Here is a 21,953-nt window from a genome sequence, read left to right on the forward strand (position 1 = left end):
ATTGCTAGTGGAAATTTAAAGTGGTGCAGCCACTTTGAAAAACAGTCTGGCCATTCCTCATAAGGCTAAACATAAAATTACTATATTATCCAACAATTTCACTCCTAGGTATATACCCAATACAATTAAAACTATATGTCTACACTAAACTATATACAAATCATCACAGAATTGTTCCTAATAGCCAAAAAGTAGAAACAACCCACAAATCCAATCAACTAATGAATGGATTACATAAAACATGTTAAATTCATACAATGGAATATTGGCTGTCATTAAAAAGGAATCAATAAGCAATAATATGGGTGTATCTTGAGAGTATTATGCTAAGTAAAAGAAGCTAATTTTGAAAGGTCACTACTGTATGATTACATTTATATGAAATGGAGTGCATGAAATTTATATGAAATGTTACAAGAGGCAAATCTAGAGAGACAGAAAGATTAGTGGTTGCCTACGACTAGGTGAGTTGGGGGGAAATGCTTACAGATGTGGATTTTCTTTTGAGACTGATAATACATTTAAACTTACTATGGTGACAGTTGCACACTCTGAACATACCAAAAACTATTTAGTTGTACACTTTAAATGGGTAAATGGCATTTGATATGAATTTAAATGGGTAAATGGCATTTATATGAATTATATATCAACAAAGGTGTTAACTAAAGGAAGAAAGAGAAGGAGGTGGAGGAGGACCTGCCCAGATCATTAGCTTTTCGTCTTAACTGCCAAATTCATTTATAGAAAATCTCAGAAACCTCTAATAATGGAGGTTTCCAAATGAGTAATATAGCTTACATCAGTCTCTTTAACAGCTTTGATAAAAATAAAGTGTAATTAGACATAGATCAAATAAGACATACTGGCTGGGCACGTTGGCTCACACCCATAATTCCAGCACTTTAGGAGGCCAAGGTGCATGGATCACTTGAGGTCAGGAGCTTGAGACCAGCCTGGCCAACATGGTGAAATCCCGTCTCTACTAAAAAACAAAAATTAGCAAGGAGTGGTGGCGTACGCGTGTATTCCCAACTACTCAGGAGTCTGAGGCAGGAGAATTGCTTGAACCTGGGAGGCAGAGTTTGCAGTGAACAGAGATCGCGTCACTGCACTCCTGCCTGGCCAACAGAGTGAGACTCCATCTCAAAAACAAACAAACAAACAAACAAACAAATGTCTTACACATTGAAATCACTAAATCACTGAGACACAGGCTTAGCCTTTATACCACCCTACACAACAAAACCTGGTATCTAAGAAGAGGTCATTTCTATTAGCAAGGGGCAATGAATACAACAATCATAATTTCTGATTTATTGATAAAACACAAAGAAAATTAAATGATTTTCTTAGTGAGAAAAGTTGTTTTGGTTATATAATAATATGATTTCTATGAATTTTCCAGTTATTAATATTACTTGTAAATAAAACTCACTAGCTTGTCACTTATGTATTCGTCTCTTAACCTTAGTCATATTTGAGGGAACTTCTTTAAAGTAGTTTTATCCATCCACCAGTTTCAAATAGGATTATAAAAAAGTGAATAAATCATTTTATGCAAATTGAAACATAGAACTGAGATGAGATTGGTTTTTACTGGATGAAAATTGAATAGTGAAAAACTTAGGGTACCAGAAATGTCAATGCTGATTTAATCTGTGTAGAAAGGTGACCAGAGAACATGCATTAGTATGCTCTAAGTAAATGCCTCTGAATTCCCATTTAAAACATAGCCATTTCTTTCTTGGTGAGATGGCACCCAAATAGCTTGTTCAGGAACCATCAGGGCACTCCCCAACACAAAAGCCAATGTCATGTTTGCAGCTTAATTCTTAAATTGACAAGGTAAGCAAATACTTCAACCCTGTCTAATTAGGTAGCATTTGCTTATTCAAAATATGTATTTCATAGCCATAGTACATCTGATTTTCATTCCAAATGTTTAACAGAGTCAAAAAACAGTAATTTTCTGGCTAGGTGCAGTGGGTCACACCTGTAATCCCAACATTTTGAGAGGCTGTCAGGAGAATCACTTGAGGCTGGGAGTTCGAGACCAGCATGGGCAAAACGAAAAAGAAAATAGTAATTTTTAAACTTGGAACACTTGGCCTGAATGGGAAACTGGTAAATAACCTGCTAGGTATTTTTCAAAGATAAGCAGGAGTCTAATTTCTAAGCAATTAGTAGCTCCCAATAATCTCATTTGAATTCGGTATTTCATGTTTAACAGAATCACCACAATATAATCTAGTTTTTCTCCTCTTGCAGCATATGTCAGGGAAGCACTTCATTTAGGTGAAGAACTAGGCTTAGTTTTCAGTGGAAAAAGATGCTTTTTTTTCCCAAACATTATGAAGTAGACAAGAAACAATAAACATTATGCTCAAATTAATATAAAGCATGGATTGAATAAATCTCTCAAATAATTTGATGTGGCATCTGCACTCCTCAAATGAGAGACAGTACAATCAGCCTGCCTTTACTCCCAACATCCTTATTACTAAACTCAGTGATAAATCCTCTGTGGCAATAGAATTTGACAATTAGATATTGTACGTCTCGTGAGCGCCACCTACTGAGTGCTGGTCACATTTTGTAAATCTCAGTTACAAATCACTGGCTGAAAATGCAAAAGGAAACAAATCAAAGTAACAAAAGGATGACAATAGAATGATGACATTTCCAGCTTTTTATTTTCATCAGTGTTATTTAAGTATAGGTACAGTTACCAGAGCAGTGAACGTCATATCAGAAAAAGAATTCGTTATAAATTACAGTTATATAAATATGACAGTTACTTTGATTAAAAGAGGATTTACATTGACAAAAGCAAATATTATTAAGCCGTACCTGCCTTACCCATCTCTCAACCTATAACAAAAATTATACAAAATAATTTATGTGAAAAATCCTTGGGAACCACAAAACATTAAAAATGTAAAAGCATTATTCCATAATGCAATAGCATTTTCATTTTATACATTTTTTTCAAAAATGTTTTAAAAGCCACAACTGAATTTGTGATACATGCTAGATGCTACTTTTAGGTGCAATTAAGCTTAGCATTCAGAAAAGCTGAAATACATACTTTCAAAGGCTGAAGATGCTCTACATTAAATGATTTAGAATCCCTTTTATATTGTTTTCTCATTTCTATAAAAATAGACAAGCTATTTTATAGTCTAAAGTCATATTTATTTTTCAGTTCTGAAAATAGATTGAATCATACACACTGAGAGTGGCATATGAAGACTTCATTAATAAAAATAAAGTTGGTGATTCAAACTTCTGGTTTTGCTGAAACTGCTAAAGTATTCATGAAGCACATGAGGAACTTAATGTGATTAAGTATCAAGTTTACTGACATTCAACTGTTGGTAAGGTCTATAAAATAGATTTATTCTATATAAGAAATGTTCCTCTCACAAGCTTTGACTCTTTCATCACCTTTCTGTAGGTCTTATCTGAAATAATAAAACAATATAAAATAATTAAAAATAAAATAGACATTAGGTGATTCCATATATCTGATTAAATACATTCACTACATTTATTCTTTCTATCATATACATAGTGCAGGTAGAACACAAGTTTTCAAATATCAAATGATGCTCTCTTTGCATGTTTTCTTATCCACAATATACAAGAATATCAAGCAGCCTTACCAAATTTGGAAGCATCTAAATATCTGCAAACCTCTAAATGATTGTCATAAACATAAAAGATAACTGCCTGAAATGTTACCTTTATGTGGAGGCTTTGACATTTTGTAAATATAAATGTAGCCAAAATATTGAAGTCAATCCCACTTCCCACATGCAAATGTATTAATGTGTAACAGAAATCATCCTTTTGCCCAATTCCCTGTACATGGCATCTTCGTGGCCATCCCTCCTGATCCCCCAAGGGTTTCTCAGCATGAAGAGCCCAATTACAAAGTAGAAAAAGCACCATTCAAAGCCTATATATACATGCAGTTGCAAAGTGTTCTGGAGAGGTTAAAAGACTGGTATAAATTTGGTCCACTGCATATAACCTGCAGCAATATTGCCAGAAAAGAGAATTTGAATGAGCCCAGGTTGGAAAAATAAATTACCTTTATGCCTTGAAGGCAATCTCCATGGGTCAAGGCTAATGCCTTTTTCTTTGCTATTGTGTGAGATAATCATCTCTATCACCTTTTTTTCTTTTCATTTTTTAAGATAACTAGGTGGTTTTGACATTTTTGTGGTTGGTAATCTAATACTTTTTCACAAATTTTCTTTCAGGAAATGGAAAACTTTTTCAGTAATTGAATGAGAATGATGGATCATGCTAATAAATGTCTTTCTCAAAACCTGTCATAACTTTAAATCAAAGTCAGGGTATTAATATGAGACTCCTATATTCCTCATATTTATTTCATGTCAGCATGTGTTTAGCTGATGTCAACAGCAATGGAAAATAACATCAGGGTTCAAGATATGTGGTACTGTTAATATTTACATGAGGTATTGACTTGATAATGAACATCACTAAACATTTCAGTCAAATATAAATAAAAATGTATTTGTGTCTCTAACTATATTTAATATACAGAAACTTTAAGGAGAAAAACAAGTAAGCCTTGAGAGTAAAGGTGGTAACGTAACACATAATTGTTGTAATAGTCAGTGCAATTTAATGATTAGAGTTTATGAGCCAGATATCACGCTGCTAATTTACCTTCATTATCTCTTATCATATTCATGGCAACACTGTGAACTCCATATTATTATTCCCATTTTACAGATGACAAAAGCAAATCTAGAGCAGTAAAATAATATATTCAAGTCCACTCAGCTAGTGACAGTAAAGAGAGCTGAACTTTAGCAGATCTCTAATCAATAAGTCATACATACTAGCAAGGAGCTAAATCTACAAAGATTGAGAGAGACTCCTTTCTAATTCACTCAGAGTGATTATTTGCTCACCAAGCTGTGTGCCTTCAGGACTTTCTGCTCAAATCGAGTGGTTTTTCTAATTTATACAAATATATCAAGTGACCTCATATTAGCCTGTGTGTTGCCAAATGTTCTAAAATTTCAAAAAATTTGCTTTTACTCAGTTACCAGGAATGAGATCATAGAGAAAAGAAATTTAAATTTAACCTAAAAAATAAATAGGATTTTAATGGGGAAGATGGAGAGTACATTGGGAAGGTAAAATAGGATCTTTTAGAACATGCAAAGGATCCACATGCAGAAAAAAAATAAGGCATATTTGAGGTATAGGAGTTAGGATTGGCTGAAGCATAGATTTTCTAGAAAGATGGGAGATCAGACTAGAAAGGCCAACTTGTGGAACACTCAGAATGCTAAGTTAAGGTGTGTAGTCTATGGTCATGAAGCTCTGGAGAATTAGGAAGGAAACGACAAAGTCAAAAATAGGATTATTACTCTGGTGGTGGGTGTAGATATTTTTGAGCAGGTAATATGACAATAAGAAGACAATGGAGAAACTTTTAAGGCTAGACCTGAACTACACTAGTGTAGAAGTAGTAGAAATGGAGAAGAGAGGTAATCTATCACTAAACATAGAAGTATTATTATTTCTTCCTGTGAACAATAGCTGTTTTTCAGTTCTTAGACTTAATGTTTGCTTCTGTGGTCATCAAATTTAAACACTAAAATGTTTTGGAATTTGATAATAGTTGTGAAAATTATCTAACGACTTTGCTTTTATTTTATTTTTATTTATTTATTTTTTTGAGATGGAGTCTCACTCTGTCACCCAGGCTGGAGTGCAGTGGCCAGATCTCAGCTCACTGCAAGCTCCACCTCCCTGGTTCACGCCATTCTCCTGCCTCAGCCTCCCGAGTAGCTGGGACTACAGGCGCCCGCCACCTCGCCCTGCTAGTTTTTTGTATTTTTAGTAGAGACGGGGTTTCACCGTGTTAGCCATGATGGTCTCTGTCTCCTGACCTCGTGATCTGCCCGTCTCGGCCTCCCAAAGTGCTGGGATTACAGGCGTGAGCCACCGCGCCTGGCCAACTTTGAATTATGATTTTAAGAATTCAGTCAAAGAATGAACTTTAATAACTGATATGTTTTGGCTGTGTCCCCACCCAAATCTCATCTTGAATTGGAATTCCCACAATTCTCACGTGGTATGGGAGGAACCCGGTGGGAGGTGATTGAATTATGGGGGTGGGTCTTTCCTGCGTCGTTCTCTGATAGTGAAGTAGTCTCATGAGAACTGATGGTTTTAAAAATGGGAGTTTCCCTACACAAGCTCTCCTTTTTTACCTGTCGCCATCCAAGTAAGATATGATTTGCTCCTGATTGTCTTCCACCATGATTGTGAGGCCTCCCCAGCCTTGTGGAACTGTAAGTCCAATTAAATCTCTTTCTTTTGTAAATTACCCAGCCTTGGGTATGTCTTTATCAGCAGTGTGACAATGGACTAATACAATACCCATTTCTCTCTTCACCCTCTTAGTCTCCCAAAAAGATACCCAAACACATATGCCCACATTGACACAAAAATACCTCTTCAGCCTGCAGTTACTGTAGGATGCAGTGTATAGAATGGCTCTAAGAGGGTATGTAAGTTATTAACATCTTGTTTGGACACAAATAGAGGCCCTCAAGGAGCTCTATTTTCAGAGCCTTTTAGGAAGAACTCAAGGATAAATTAATAGGACGATACATCCACTAAATAGCAGTATTGAAACCCTACACAGGTATTGATGCTTTTGAGTACTGACATCTTGAGATCAAGAGAAGTCCCTTATATCATATCTGTGATATCATTTGATTCCAAATTGTTCTGTCTACCACTTCAGGGAATTCATTCCAGCAGAGTCTTCCTTTTTGTAAAGATCTTTTTGTATCATTTGACAACTGATAAGCAATTTTTAGCCAGGTATTATTTAGGCACATTCTTTTTATTTCTTACCTATTCATGTTTTGTTAAAATTTGTTATAAATTTTTGCCAACTGATTTATTGGTATAAATCATCTTTCAGCTTATTATTACTGTAAATGTTATTCACTGTTAGACAAATAAGTCATAATTATTATTATTGCCATTAGCATAATTGCTTTTTACCAATTATTAACTTCTGCTAGTATGATCATGATTAATATTATTAGAAACCTGCCACCTCACTGAAAATGTTAAGAAATCCTATGTTTATTTTATAGATAAAAACTGTTATTAAAAACTTGCAGCACCTTAAACTCATATCTTAAATTGTTTCCATTCCCATCCCAATAACATAAATAGTAGGACCGGCTTCCATTTATTTGTGTGTACAATAATGCTTGAGATGAAAAGGTCACTAAAGGTCACCAAGACATTTACAGAAACTTTCACTACTCCTTGAAAAGTATATAGCCCTAACATATAGAGCTAGAGAAATCACTTCTTTTGGAACTATCAGAAAATATGTGATGGTTTTAATAGTTTTAGTTCATATGACTCCAAAAAGTCAAATAATTGTAGTTAGCAGCATATTAATATAATCACCTCGCATATGGTTTTGTATTTTGCCAGCTCCAATAAATCTACACTCTTATATCTATACTTATATTTTAAATATAAATTAGCACATCTCAATACTTAATAAGTAGAAATTCAAGGAATAATGGACATTAACTTTTCCTTATAAAAGGAAGCAAAGGTGTCTTATAAATTAGGTGTTCACAACAGGAAAAGGCATTAATCAGCTTTCAAAAGCTAAATTTGTCTCAAGCTCATTATTATTCAAAGCAGTGAATTTTCCCTGGTAACATGTCACAAAGGGAATAAGTAATGGAAATTCTAATGATAGCCCAGCAATTTAGCATGAGGTTTTAATTAATTAATCTGGAGTTTATGCACATAAGACTGATTATATGAACCAAAGTTCAATTCTACAAGTATTTCCCAAATTAAAGGAATGCTATGTATTTCAATGATGTCAAATATGAAAAAATAGTAAAAAATATGATTCAGTATGTACCAAAATTAAGAAGTATAGTACACTGCTTTGCCAAACAAGGCAATCATTAATTTTTCTCACACTAAAGTATGCAATAAAAGCATTTACAATTTCTCATTATATCCAACATTGAAAAATGGTAGCAAATTGATGATGTATGGGATTTATATTGATGAAAATTGGGATGACATGAGGAATAAGCACTGATATAGGAGTAGTATTAAACCTGGGCTTTCTGAGTTTGACTCTTGTTACAAATAACTTTGCAAAAACCATTGACTATTAGATGTATCTGTCCCTACACAGAAAAAAAAAAAAAAAAAAAAAAAAAAAAGAAAACTGGGCATGCACAAATTTTAAAATCAGTATTTTCCAGAAAGATGAGTATAATCTTCCTACTAATAAATCTAATTGATCCAGTTCTGGTGTCATAATGTTCATTAACTCCTTTTGTATTAAAATGATTTGAAATAACATAAAAACCTGAGCATGTTGAATGTTATATGCTAACAGTCCAGTTCTAATACACTTATATTTGTGGTCATTACTAATAACATTCGTCACATACACACAGCCAACCTTAATGCAAATGTTTCTCATTTGCTAATGACAGTTTTTGATTACTTCAGATGAGAGCTCCCAAAGTTAGGTTTATATGATGCAGATTGTCTCATAATGGAAGAACCTGTTAATTGAAGAATCACACTTATATCCCTTCAGTTTTAGGTAGGAATATCTGAAGGACTGACCTCTAAGTTGCTTAGAGCTATCATTTTTTGAATTTCAGAAGGCACTGTGCTAGTTGCCTCTGCTTCTACACTTTTTCTATAACCTTTCTTTCTCTTTAAGCTCTTACTCAGCAGGCATGAAATGTATTTAGGAACACATGTTTTATAAAAGTCTTTCAGTTTAAAATTAGAAAACATTTACAGACTTGTTAAGGCAATAGAAGGTTTTGGTTAAGAAACCCATGGAAGGAAGGACATAGAAACCATCTTAGCAGTTGTACAACTTTTTATCTCAGTACTTCTAATTGGCCTATGTCAAGTCTCACGAAGGGTGAGAGTAGCGGATTGTCAGCACCCAGAATACAGCGTTCTCTTATTTGTGTGTGTCTTACATTCATACTCCCCAAGGGCATTAGATTGGGTTCTGTAGGAAAAGATTCTGAGATAATAAGCTCTCTGCAGAAACTTTATTGAAAAGTATTCTCAGGAATTGCCTGCATAAAGAAATGAGGAAGGCAGGACTGAACAGAGAAAGAAACACCTACAATGTCATTGCAACGGAAGTGTTAGGCAATGCCAATGGCAAATGGAATGAACCCTGACTATTGTTCTGAATTGAGATGGAAGTAGGCCGTTTAGCACCACATCAGCCAGTTACTGGTTATGTGTCAGCCTCTAGGAAGTGACATAAACTGGCTGAAATATTGCCCTGCAATGGAGGGTTATGCTCAGTGAGTGAAATAGTTGTACACTGTCAGCAGCCAATATTCCCAGCAGTAGAGAAATGGCACTTAGGTGAAGGATCAGAGTATTCATCACACCAGGAAGGGACATATGACTGGGTCAGGATACCCTCATCTAAATAGGACCATCTCATTAGGCTTGGCTTATTATACCAAGTCTATTCATGGTTGCCATTGGCTGGTGCCCTAAGAGCTGGTCTAACCAGTTATGCCAAGTAAATTGGTCTGTTCTCACCCAAAACATAAAGTGTGAAGGATTGCCAAAGAGTCTACATGTGGCAGGGATGTAAAGGTTTACAAACTCATCTTCAATATAACAAATTACCAACTTCTCAATAACAACACAGAAATAGAAACAATATAATAATATTGTATGTTAATTTGGCATCTACAGTCTAAATACTATGCTAAATACTTTACACAATTTATCTAATTTAATCGTAACAGGAACCCTATGAGGTAAGTGTTATTTTACTGTTACAGAAAGAAAAGTGAAACCCAGAAAAAAAAATGGAAAATGTATCCAGTAACATACAAACAGTAAATCACCAGCCTTGAAACAAAGAGTTTCAGAGTCTTTCATTTTAAGAATTTTACTAAACAACCCACAAAGTCTGGCTTATTAATGACTTTATACTACTTGCCACTTGCATGGAAATCTGTTGGCTTCATTTTACATATAAATCATTTTAAGTATAAAGCCATGTGTACTATGTTACAAATATTGTAAAATTGACATTGTATTTATTCAGAGGTCCTATATCCAATGATCTTAACTCTTCAGAACATTATTGAGAACCACAAGACCAGTTTAGGAGACTTATGCGTTCTGGAAGAAATGGAATAATAGGGATTGAATAATCTCTTCTGTCCTAAACAACCAGATGATTGGACGAAACCTGTAACAGTCATTATAAAAGATGAGACTGCTATTGGAAAACAAGTAGCACAGGACTGTAATCTCTGAGAAAAGGGAAACAAATTGAGTGATCCCTGAATGTATCAGCTTACTCCAGAGGCAGTTTTCACACCACCTTTTAGGAAGATGGAACCCTAACAGAGCCCAGTGGTCTCACTGAATTGAGGAACCAGAGATCAACATTGGAGGAATAAAGATGGGTAGAATTTGCTAAGAATATGGTACTGTAGAGGTAGAAGCTAAACAGGGAGAACTTCAGAGATCTGCAGAGAGGTCTACTTGAGGCTCTGAGTATTGACCTGTTCATGTGTGACAAGTAAATACCCAAGGCCAGAGAGACACTTGAAAACATTTGAAATACAAACAGGGCTGAAAGTAATTTGTCTCCAGAGCAGAGTGGAAAGACCTTGCAATGTAAGGTCTATCCTGTAGAATGCTCACAAATATGTTACTTTGGTTGTGAGCCTAAATTTGCCCTATATGACAAGCTAATCTAGACCTACCTTGCCAATGTTTAAATAAAGCTTCAAAGATATCTACCTGATTCCTGTAAACTAACTGCATGCCAGAACAAATTCTAACATTATTTAAAATTCAGCAAACATCAAAATAAAATTTACAACATCGGACATCCAGTCAAAAATTACCTGTTACAGAATTACCTCATTTTATTGTGTTTCATTTTATTGTCCTTTGCAGATAGCGCATTTTTTACAAATTAAAGGTCGGTATCAACCCTGCATCCAGCAAGTCCAACAGCACCATTTTCCCAATGGCATGTGCTCATTTTGTGTCTCTGTGTCACATTTGGGGAATTCTCACAAAATTTCAAAAGTTTTCATGATTATTACATCTTTTATGATGATCTGTGATCAGTGACCTTTGATGATACTATTGTAATTTTTTCGGGACACCTCAAAAACTACCTATACAAAATGGTGAATTTCATTGACAAGTGTTGTGTGTGTTCTTACTGCTCTACCAATTGGCTATTTCCCCACGTCTCTACATCTCCTAGGGCTCCCTATTCCCAAAGACTCAACAATGTTCAAATTAGGCCAAACAAAGGCCTCTAAGTGTTCAAGCAAAAGAAAGAGTCACGAGTCTCTCATTTGAAATCAATAACTAGAAATGATTAAGCCAAGTGAAGAAGGCATGACCAAAGCCAAGCCAAGATAGACTGAAAGCTCGATCTCTTGCTCTAGTTAGCCAACTTGTGAATGCAAAGGATAAGTTCCTGAAGGAAATTAAAAGTGCTACTACAATTAATACAAGAATGATAAGAAAGCAACAAAACCTTATTGTTGACATGGGGAAAATAATAGAGGTCTGGATAGAAAATCAAACTGTAACTCAGTAGCTTAGTTTCAAAACACATTTTAAAACCTTTTTTTCTTTTTCTATTTTCTCCCAAGTCTCAAGATGTAACCTTGAAGCAAATGACAGAAATCTTTTATTCCCTCCTTAGTCTTAAAAAAAAAATGATTAAAACATGCTTTAAAACTCTTTGTTTCCCTCCCTTTCCCACTCTACACTCTGTTACACCATGCACATTTACCTAACTATATACTTGTATTTAATTTTGTGCTTACTTAGAAGTTCCAGGGGCTAATTTTGAGACAGACCAGGAATGGAGATCTAAGCTGCAAAATTCTAGAGATTACCTCAAGGTGGTAGTCAATACCCAGCCATTGTTGATATGACCCCAGACCACACTCCAGGTGGACCATGACTCAAGATAGCTGCCAGAACAAGACACACAGACCCTGTACCCAGCACTACTCCCCTCATGCCTCTCATTCCCAGTTCCCTTTTTAAGTCCCTCTCCTTAGCATAAAGTTGGAAATGGTTCCATTAAGGCATGAGCTTTGGCCATTTCTCCCACTGTTAGCTCAGGAATAAAGTCACTTTCCTTTCACTGAATTTTGTCCATGTTATTGGCTTTGCAAGAAGTCAGCAGCTGAGTTTGTATTGGGTTACAAAACCAGTCGCAACATTCCCTTAAGCCAAAACCTAATCCAGAAAATACCCTCTCTTCAGTCCTATGAAGGCTAAGAGAGGTAAAGAAGCTGCAAAAGAAAAGTTTGAGTCTAGCAGAGATTGGTTTATGAGGATTGAAGAAAGCAGCCATAAAAATAACCATGCAATGCAAGATGGTATATCACCATACCATATTGTCATACCATAAAAATGCAAAATGAAGTGGCAAGTGCTAGTGTAGAAGCTATAGCAAGTTATGCAGAAGATCCAAAATAATTGATGAAGGTGGCAACACAAAACAACAGATTTTCCATGTATATCAAATAGCCTTACACTGGGAGAAGATGCCATTTAAAACTTTCATAGCTAGAAAGAAGTCAATGCCTGGGCTCAATGCTTCAGCAGACAGGCCTGACTCTTGTTAGGAGCTAATACAGTTGGTAACTTAAAGTTGAAGCTAATATTCATTTGGAATTCAAAAAAATCTTTTAACCCTTAAGAATTATGCTAAATCTACTCTGCCTGCATTCTATAAATAGAATCACAAAACCTAGATGAGACAACATCTGTTTATGGCATAATTTACTGAATATTTTAAATGCACTATTGAGACTTACTGCTCAAAAAAAGGGATTCCTTTCAAAATATTATTGCTCATTGACAATGCACCTAGTCACCCAATAGCTCTGTGTAGAGGTACAAAGAGATTCATGTTGTCTTTATGCCTGCTAACACAATATCCATTCTGCAGCCAATGGAACAATGAGTAATTTCAACTTTTAAGTCTTATTACTTAAGAAATACATTTAATAAAGCTATAGATAGTGATTCTTCTGACAGATCTGGTCAACATAAATTGAAAATATTCTGGAAAGAATTCATCATTCTAGATGCCATTAAGAATATTTGTGATTCATAGAAGGAGGTCAAAATATCAACAGGAATTTGAAAGAAGTTGATTCCAAACCTTGTGGAAAACTTGGAAAGTTTCAAGACTTCAGGAGAGGAAGTAACTGCAGATGGGATGGAAAGAGCAAGAGAATTAGAATTAGAAGTGTGGTCTGAAGATGTGACTGAATTGCTGTGATCTCATGATAAAACCAGGAGTTGCTGCTTATGGATGAGGAAAGAAAGTATTTCTTGAGATGGAATCTACTTCTGGTGAAAATGCTGTGAATATTGTTGAAATAACAACAAAGGATGTAGAATATCCCATAAACTTAGTGGATAAAGCAGCAGCAGGGTTTGAGAAGATTGGCTCCAATTTTGAAAAAAGTTCTCCTGTGGGTAAAATACTGTCAAAAAGCATTGCATGCTACAGAGAGATATTTTATGAAAGGAAGAGTCAGTTGATGTGGCAGACTTCATTGTCTTACACTAAGAAATTGCCACAGTTACCCCAACCTTTGGCAGCCAACATCCTGATCTGTCAGCAGCCATCTACATCAAGGCAAGATCCTCCACAGTGAAAATGTTACAACTCCCTGAAGCCTGGGGTGATCATTAGCATTTTTAAACAATAAACTATTCAACTCTGACCTTGTGACAAAAAGCAATCATAGACAATATGTAAATGAAAGGATATGGCTAGGCTACAGTTAAACCTTATTTCACAGAAGAAGTGGCACACCCATGAGCTGTAGTTTGTGGAACCCCTTCCTAGAGCTAAAAATACCACATTGGATATTTTTTAAAAAACCATGAATAGTATTAACTTCAGATGAGATTCTATAGCGAAGAGATTAGTGAAATTAACACAGTAACTCTTCATAATGAAATATAATGAGAATGAAGATGGAAAAGGAGGAATACAGAGAGGATCAGTTACGTTTGAAACCATATGAAGCAGTCTAGCCAAAAAATTGGAGTCCCTGAAGACAGAAAGGGGACAGAAAAAATATTTGAAAAAATAATGGCTGATTATTTTTCCCAAAATTTATTGAAAACAAACCCACAGATCAAGACAGCTCCAGAAACCCCAAGAAGATGAGGAAAGTAGGCTTAGACGTGTTAGGTAATTTTTCCAAGGTTTTTTTATTGCAAGGTATGTACCTATTCATGTTTGTTTATTCAAGAAGCCAAGTTTATACCTCTTTGGTACACTTTCTCCCAAGCTTGCCAGAATGAGTCTAGTCTCCGTAATAAGAGTGAAAATACTGCTTTTGGAGAAACCCATATGTATCGGTCACTGTACAAGTTATTATCTCATGTACTATCTCATTTGGTCACAACACGTCTAGTAGGTAAGAATCATTTTCTCCATTTTACAGATGGAAGAACTGAAACTAGCAAAATGAATATTGTGTGTTTAAATAATTGCCAGTAAAGTAGCGAAAAAAATGCACTCTCAAGTCTTCTGGATTTCTAGGCAGGGCTTTCCTATGGAGATATGTGGATGGCATATCGCTCACCAAAAATAATAGCTGTAGATATGTGGGTGACCTATCCAAAAAAGAAATTGTTTTATGTGTTATACAACTAGAAATCATGCAGTTTAGGAATATTTTAAATATGAACTCATTGAAAAAGGAGGAAAATAAGACCTTCAATTTAACCATTAGGTCAAGCAATTGCTGGCACCATCTAAATTACTGACAATAAATCTCAGAGCAAGTACAATACTTCTAAGTATGGTTATAAGAATTAGAATCATAAAACCATAGAATTGTGAAATTACTTACACATCATAGAATCCAATCCCTTCTTTTTGGAGAAATGGAAACATACCCCAGAAGGTTAAATCATTTGTCCGAAATAACATGATTGGTTATTGACCCTTTCTACTAAGCCATCCCCAGTTTCATTCCAGAAAATATAAATTATTCATGCAGAAAGACAAACCTAATTTTGGCAGGTCAGAGATTTCAGTGAGATGTGAATTGGCTAAGGGTTGTGATTTATGAATCTAGGCAGCTATTCAGATTGCCTTATCTCAGCTGTCCCTCTGTGAAACATACTATTCTGAGTACCTAAATTGACCTCTATTCAACCCCACTTTACCATCATTGGGTATCTCATGAGAAGAAGGGTAAATTACTCTGACACAATGCAAAATACTGAGAATCAAAAAACGGTAGAGAGGAAACATATATAGAGATTACTTTCCCTTGTTTCCCAGATGTAAAATAAGCCAAGACAGCTTGTGACCATACTCTGAAGGATTAAATATAAATCATGCTTTATTTTAAGCAAATTATCAGCAGCATACATTTCAACCATATACACATATACATGTATATGCACATACACATACACATACATACACAAGTACTCATGCTATTATTTAAGCCCCATGGAGGCAAGGGCTACACTGTACTCACAAATTTCTAACACCTCGCACAGCAGCTTGTATTATAGATATTCAAAATTTATTTAAATGAAAAAATGAGTGAATAAGGACAAAGACATAGAAAAGCACAGCTCTAAAGCAATGAATGTAACTTGCTTTTTTATTTTCAGATTTATTGTGATATAGCTAACAAACAATTGTATGTATTTAAGGTGTACAACTTCATGTTTTGATATTCATATACATTGTGAAATAATCACCACAGTAAAGCTAATTGGCATATCCATCACCTCCCATAATTATCTTCGTGTGTGTGCGCACATATTCACAGTAAGAATATGTAATATGTAAGAGTTACCTCTTACCAAATTTCAAGTATACAATACAGTATAGTTAACTATAGTCACATTGCTGTACATTTGATTTCCAGAAGTTATTCATCTTGCATAACTGAAACTTTCTAGTCTTTGACCATCTCCCCATTTCCCACTCCCCACTAGCTTCTGGCAATCACCATTCTACTCTCTGCTTCTATACGTTTGACTATTTTACAGATTCCATATATAGTGAAATCATATAGTATCTGTGTTTCTGTTTCTGGCTTATTTCCCTTAAACATAATGTCCTTCATTTTTATTCATGCTGCAAACGGCAGGATTTTCCTCATTTTAAAGGCTTAATAATATTCCTCTCTTTCTCTCTCTCTCTCTCTCTCTCTCTCTCTCTCTCTGTCTGTCTGTCTCTGTGTGTGTGTGTGTGTGTGTGTGTGTGTGTGTGTGTGTGATTTCTTTATACATTAATCTGTGGATGGACATTTAGGTTGTTTCCATACCTTGGCTATTGTTGAATCAGGCTGTAGCGAACACTGCAGTGCAGATAGCTCTATGAGATAATAATTTCATTCCCTTCAGGTATATACCTAGAAGTAAGATTGCTGAATTATTAAGGTAGCTCTATTTTTAATTTTTTGAGGAATCTCCCTACTGTTTTCCTTAATTACTATATCAATTTACACTCCCACCAACAGTATGTACAAGTGCTCCCTTTTCTCCACATTCGACCAACACATCTTTTTTTTTTATAATAGCTATTCTAACAGGTGTGAAGTGATATCTTATTGTGATTTTGATTTGTGTTTCCCTGATAATAAGAGATGTTGAGCACTTTTTAATATACTTATTGACCATCTATGGTTCTTCTTTTGAGAAATGTCTATTTATTCTTCTGCCCATTTTTGAGTCAGGTTATTTGGGGGAATATTTTTTTTTCTGTTGAGTTGTATGAGTTCTTTCTATATTTTGGATATTAACCCTTATCAGATACACAGTTTGCAAATAATGTTCTCCCAATCTGTAGGTTGCTCATTCAACATTGGGTTTTGGATGGGGGTGGGTGGTTATTTGGTTTTGGTTTTGAAGGTTTTTTACTTTTGTGTGTGTGTGGTTTTTGTTTTGTCTTGTTTTGTTTTTGCTGTGCAGGAGCTCTTTAATTCAAATAACTTATCTTTTTTTTGTTTCTGTTGTCTGGCTTTTAGTGTCCTATCCAAAAATCCATGCTCAGACCAATGTAAAGAAGCTTTTGCTTTATGTTTTCTTCCAGTAGTTTTATGTTCTCAAGTCTTACACTTAAAACTTTAATTTATTTGGAGTTCATTTTTGTACAGGGGGTGAAATAAAGGTCCAGTTTCATTTTTCTGCATGTGGATATCCAGTTTTCCCAGCATGATTTGTTGAAGAAACTATCACTTCCCCAATGGACTTTCTTTATATTCTTGTTGAAGATGAGTTGACCTTCTGGTGGACTTATTTTGGGGCTCCCTTAAGTTCCATTTGTCTATGTGTCTGTTTTTATGCCAATACTATACTATTTTGATTATTGTAGTCCTTATAGTATATTTTGAAATCAGGAAGTATGATGCCTCCAGCTTTGTTTTTCTTGATCAATATCGCTTCGATTATTTGGGGTCTTTTGTAGTTTCATATAAATTTTAGGATTATGTTTTCTATTTCTGTATAGAATGCCATTGAGATTTTAATAGAGATTGCATTGACTCTGTAGGTCACTTTGGATAGTGTGGACACTTTATTAATATTAATTTTTCCAATACATGCGTATGAATGTCTTTCCATTTATCTTTTTTCTTCATCAGTGTTTTATAATTTTCATTGTACAAGTCTTTCACCTCTTTGGATAAGTTAATTCGTAAGTATTTTTTTTCTTTTTACAGCTTCTGTAAATAAGATTGTTTTATTAATTGCTTTTTCAGATAGCTCATTTTTTGTTTGTGTGCAGATATGTCACCGATTTTTGTGTGTTGATTTTGTGTCCTGCAACTTTACTGAACTCATTTGTTAGTTCTAACAGAATTTTTTTGGTTGAGTCTTTAGTGTTTCCTGCTGTATAATTATGTTATCTGCAAACAGAGATAATTTTACTTCTTTTTTGTGATTTAAATGTTGATATGGTTTGTATTTGTGTTCGTGTCCAAATCTTGTTGAATTGTAATCCTCAGTGTTGGAAGTGGGGCCTGTGGGAGATGTTTGGCTCATGGGGGCAGATTTCCTCCTCAGTGCTACTCTTGTGATAGTGAGTGCTCGTGAGATCTGGTTGTTTAAAAGTGTGTAGCAGCTCCCCACTCTTTCTCTCTCTCTTCCTCCTACTCTGGCTATGCAAAGATGTGCCTGCTTCCCCTTCGCCTTCTGCCGTGATTTTAAGTTTTCCCCAGCCATGCTTCCTAAAAAATCTTTAGGGCTGAAAGAGCAGAGGTATATTTTGATGATTAAATTAACTAACAGCCATAAGCCTTTCTGGGGTTCAATCCCACTAGTCCTTGCTGACAAGTAGATGTCTTGGTATCCTGATAGACTCAGAAGGAAAATGCACTCAGTTTCCAAGTACAGAGACAGAGAGAGAGAGAGAGAAAAGACATTGAAAACAGACATGGAATTTGTATGTATTATTTATTCTTCCAAAAAACACTCTTACTCTGGCTGACACAAAGGTTCTTTACCCTCAAGGAAGTAGTGACTTTTCTTTGCTTAAGGAGTATTAATTTGTTAATATATTGTAGTCTGTATAACAAGGAGACCATAGTTGGTCCAGGCTCTCATTAACGACAGGATAAATGTTTTCCAAATCGTTTAATAATCCACATACAACAATTATTTGAGGTAAGTACAATTTTCATTGCCAGTTTGAGAAACTGAGATTCAAAGGTGTGAAATAATCTGCTTGAGACCTCAAATCTCTGATTCCAGAGCCCGTGATCTTAGGTACTGTGTGCTCCCTCCCACTCACATTGATGCCATTCATTTATATGGGGTCCTTTGTATTTCTCAACTACACCCCTGGTATATGTTGTACTTGGTTACTTCTCTGCTTGGCCTTTGTTCTTCATATTGAGATCTGATGAGGAGTGTAGATAAGGGTCAAGCTCTGCAGCACCATCCAGATGCTATGTACCCCAATAATTTTCTGAGCTCTTCAGAGGAGAAAATAAGGTCAAAGTTTATTTCCCCCTCACTTACTCATGTTTCAGCAATCAATCAACATTACCTTGTAAAGAGACCTAGAAATGAGTTTGCAGGAAAAACTTGGAGAAAATATAGAGAGGTCGGGACTGGCTACATGTGAATGTTTTATCTCATTTCTAGTCTCCCTAGCCAATAAAACTTTCTAATGTAAGAAACGGTCTTAGGGTAAAAGTCAAATCAATGGTGTGGCTACAATGTCCTTTGATTAGACTTTTTAAATATTTAAGGCATGACTAATGACTATCTCAATTAGACAAAAGATTTCTAAATATCTTAAGAGCACTTCAGAAAAGTCTAATCCAAAAACAGCCATAAATATATTTGTAGAGAGATATATTTATTTAATTATATGACTCTTACTAAAACTAAGTATATGAAATCTATTACACAGAAAGCCAAAGAGTTATTAAGAGGTTTGTATCAGCAAAACAGCTATTACTATGGCTTAAAAGGCCAGATATTGGTCAAATTATAAAAAAGACTTCTGGCCCCCCAGCTTTTATCTAGCAAGAAGCAGTCTGAGCAAGTCATTTATTCAAGCATAATCATTTCTTTTTTTCAAGAAAAAGGGAAGATGCTTTCAGCCAAGAACACAGAGAATGGAACTACAGGCCACTGACAACAATGGACCAGGGAACCACTTCCATTAAGGAGAGTATAATATACTGCAGAACAGCTTTCAGGGTAATACAACCATGCCTCAATCATGGAATGTTCCCTGCCTCCAGAGTAGGGACAACAGGCAATATTTTTCCTTGCACAATTTCAGAATTGTTACGGACCAGTGACAGTTACATATCTCCTGTTCTTCTACTTTTGGTGTGGAAGTGTCTATTGCAGTCATCCTATTCCTGTATCACCATTGTATATTGATGTCATGTAGAATGTAACTTTTCCCTTTGTTTCTCCAGATTCTAGATCAAGAGTAGCCACATCCAGATATAATGCAAATCACAAAATCCTGGACTTCAATTTTAATTCTACAATAAGATGATAGTTTTGGCATCCTATAATGAAAGTGAAGACATGCATGAGGGATGTTAATATTTGTAATCAGTGGGCACATTGTGATAGAATATAAAGTTGGCCACAAATACTTTCTTTTCATACATTCACACCTCTGCAACATGACTTCACAGATCCATCAAGAGGTAGATGATGTTTCTCAAACCTGGGTTCATTTTGAAACTTTCTTTGCCTAATGTAAGATTAGCAAACATGAAGCAAGCTGAGTGCTAAACAATGCTTGTGCATTGAGAATATTGAGAATCACCCTTTTTCTGCTTTTGGAACCTGCGGCTATGGAACCTGCGGCCATTAGTATGCAAGAAACCCAGGTTGTCACTTGAATAAACACCCTTACCAATTGCCATACATTTGAGGCCAGTCTCACTAAGGATCACACTTTCCTAAAAAGATAAGCAACATCCCTCCTCAGCCTAATCTTTATGTGTGATATTTTGGCCCACATATGGTTTATTCCTTTGTCTTATTACCCAATTGGATCAGAACATGTAAGAGAAAGATTAGTATTAATTATTTGGCCCCTTGTAGATCTCAGCAATGACAATGATGCTACACTCCCTTCTTCTACACATGCAATTAAGGTTCAAGACAATTTTATACACCCCTGAAAGGAGACACTGATGATTTCTATATGTCTGACAATTGTATACAGTTGACTAAACAATAGCATTCACTACTGTACAATGGTAAAAGCCAAAGCACTATTCCTTCTTATGCAAATAGTTGTTAGGGCTTTTAGATGTCCCTTCTTGGGAATCAACACAAAGTAAACCTGAAATTCTGATTCTGAGAAGATGGGAATATACACAAATATCTTTTATCTAACCATTCTGAGGGATCATTAAGCTGTCCATTTTTATTTCTTCCTATCCAGCACAGCACTCCTATTCAACAAGAACACTGTCCCTTGTTTATTGGTTACAAATACATGTATCATGCAGTCACTTCTCCACTTGCTAGAAGAAAGCAATGACATTGTCTGAAGTTACAACCTCTGGCAGATCACAAGAAAATGAGAAAGGCAAGTAAAGAAAGCAAATATAATCAACAATTAGCTGTATGACATTATAGGTGGATGGAAGATAGTAAGCAGATATGTAAGTCAGAAGGTAATTACTGGTCTTGGTGCCTGCTGGTCCTCAACACCCATAACAATGTCTAATAGATGATGTATCTACTGAAGGACAAAAGAAAGGATGGGAAGGATTGTTCTCATGATATGTGCTAGCTCCTGGTCTTGCCTTAATTAGCAGTTCGCTATCTTTTTCCTTAGCCCAGAGATCTAATTACAGATTTTTCCATGTCTGTGGCAAGCATTCAACAACTAGACAAATATAGCAATACATCAATAATATTCAATAATGCAATAGTTATTATATCCTGTGTTACAATTTCTTAAGACTTCCCAGAAATTAGTTATACTTTTTATGGAAGTAAACAATAAAGAATCAGGAATATTTCCCATGTACTATCCTTTAGGACACACCTAAATAAAATAAAAAGGAAAATAAAAAGATTACTTCAACATTATCAGAGAAAACTCCAAGCTAAAGAGCCCACTAATTTAGATACAGTCCATTTTTAGGTAATTGTAGAAGCGTTGAGTGCTCAGAACCTTTGTGGGGCTGGTCTCTTGCTTTGCTGGCATTCCTGGCTGGCTATGCTGACAGTGTAAGTCAAGGGATTATTAGATTGGCCACATGCTCTCCGCTTTTGTTTCTTTGTTTTTGTTTTGTTTTGGGACAGAGATAGGAAAGTTGAATGGGGCCCCAGAGATCTAAGAGAAA

General features: G+C 35.4%; 1 long non-coding RNA gene across 1 annotated transcript in view; it reads right to left on the reverse strand.

The window, feature by feature from the left end:
* Positions 1-2,666: 2,666 nt before the first annotated feature.
* Positions 2,667-21,953, reverse strand: part of LOC105465743 (uncharacterized) — a 36,367-nt gene continuing 17,080 nt past the window's right edge. The window contains exons 4-5 of the long non-coding RNA XR_011623422.1: positions 16,440-16,526; positions 2,667-3,467 (exon numbers count right to left, since the gene is read on the reverse strand). This is a non-coding gene — a long non-coding RNA (uncharacterized lncRNA). The remainder of the gene's footprint in view (positions 3,468-16,439; positions 16,527-21,953) is intronic.

Source organism: Macaca nemestrina, chromosome 5 (genome assembly GCF_043159975.1).
Source record: "Macaca nemestrina isolate mMacNem1 chromosome 5, mMacNem.hap1, whole genome shotgun sequence".
Lineage (NCBI taxonomy): Eukaryota > Metazoa > Chordata > Mammalia > Primates > Cercopithecidae > Macaca > Macaca nemestrina.